A 2,036-nucleotide genomic window follows, 5' to 3' on the forward strand; every position below is an offset into this window, starting at 1 on the left:
ACCACTAATGTATGGGATTTTTTTTTTTCTCACAGTCTGCTAACAGCTTTATTGCATGCAAGCCTTTGTCATTTATTGCTTCCTATGACTGTAAAGAGAGAAAAGAGCATGTTATGCCTTGACCGGCTGACTTAGATTTGTGATTTATTTGATCAGAAATGTGCTCTCTAACCACAGCACTTCAATTTATGGTTGCAGTTGGTTGGACAGTAGATGAAAAAACATAATTAGAGAGCACTTAGGAAATCGAGCTGCTTCCCTAAATTACAGTTTCTAAGTTGGTCATTATTTTAGGCCCCAATGCTGCTTGAGTTCTGATTTTTGCCCCGTAAATTTATAAAACTGATATGGATAAGCCAGAAGGGCTAACTACGTGATGACAAGGCCGTGGAGTCTCCTTACGTTGCTTCAGCCTGAAGAGGGAGATCTGTCTGTCCAGTGTCACACTTTTGTATGTGAGGAGCAGGAAACAGCAGGGAGATGAAAGGGAAGTGCTGGGAGCTACAAGTCTGTGGTGCAAAGATGAAAACACCTGTGGCAGGGACAGAACGTGGACAGAGAGGAGAGAGGCCTGGTGCTCGGCTCTGCCCCGTGCCTGGGCACAGAAACAGTGGTGCAGCATTAGTGTGCAGAGGACGTAAGAAAAACAGATCTCCCAGAAACAGACTCACAGACACAGTAGAACAGACTTGTGGTTGCCAAAGGGGAGGGGGAGTGGGGAAGAAATGGATTGGGAGTTTGGGATTAGCAGATGCAAACTATTATATATAGAATGGATAAACAACAAGGTCCTACTGTAGAGCACACGGAACTATAGTCAATATCCTGTGATAAACCATAATGGAAAAGAATATGGAAAGGAATATATACATGTATAACTGAATCACTTTGCTGTACAGCAGAAATTAGCACAGCATTATAAATCAACTATACTTGAATAAAATAAAATTTTTGTTTATTTTTTTTTGTTACTCGTTTTTAAATATCTTTATTCACAAACCTGTTATTATCGGTCAGTTCAAATGCCATATGTATGATAAAATAGATTATAAGAAGTATCATATTTACAATGAAATCATTACTTTATATAGCTGAATCAACTGATAGGCTACCTCCTGCAATAATAACTTAATGGGTCCAATTCTACCTTTTGAATGGACCAATTTTATGATTCTCCTAGAAAGTTTTGAGTTGGGTATAGTTTCTTGGTGCTTCTTTCTGTGATCCAAGGCTTAAGAGAAAATCCCTGGAAACCAGCAACTGGAACCAGGCCTCTCCAGGACTGAGGAGAGACAGGAGTGAGAAAAAAAGACATCCTGTCACATCTTAAAGTCCTACAACTGCTATGCTTTGCAAGAGGAGGAAAGAATCAGTCCCAAGAATTATACTGAACATTTCTCAAACATCAAAATCAAGGATTAATCTCTAAAACAAGTTTGCAGATAGAAGCTCTCCAGCTAGTCATTAACTAAAATGCATATGCAATACAGTCAAGGATGCTGTGCTTACAAAACCACATACATCTTATTTATCTCTAATTTTATTTATTTTATTTTTTTTTATTTTTTTGCGGTACGCGGGCCTCTCACTGTTGTGGCCTCTCCCGTTGCGGAGCACAGGCTCCGAACGCACAGGCTCAGCGGCCATGGCTCACGGGCCTAGCTGCTCCGCGGCATGTGGGATCTTCCCGGACCGGGGCTCGAACCCTTGTCCCCTGCATCGGCAGGCGGGCTCTTAACCACTGCGCCACCAGGGAAGCCCTATCTCTAATTTTAAAATAATTCATTGCCTTATTGGGTATGCAAGTGAGCATTGGAGAAAGTTGTGCATCTGCGATACCGGCTGGTGCTAAGGATTTCAGTGCTTCCAGAAGATGGGGGCTAGAGAACTTAACCAGGCACCAGAGGGGTTCTTCTCTCTCAGCCAGGATGCCCCCATTTAGGTCACTTTTGAATTTCGTTTCAAGCTTGTATTGTGCAAATTCTAGTCTTGGTTGTGGATGGTCTCCAAACATTTCTTGAGTCACTCTCTGGATT

Source organism: Delphinapterus leucas, chromosome 8 (assembly GCF_059928025.1).
Source record: "Delphinapterus leucas isolate spDelLeu-1000000601 "Yukka" chromosome 8, BTC_Dleu_Yukka2, whole genome shotgun sequence".
Lineage (NCBI taxonomy): Eukaryota > Metazoa > Chordata > Mammalia > Artiodactyla > Monodontidae > Delphinapterus > Delphinapterus leucas.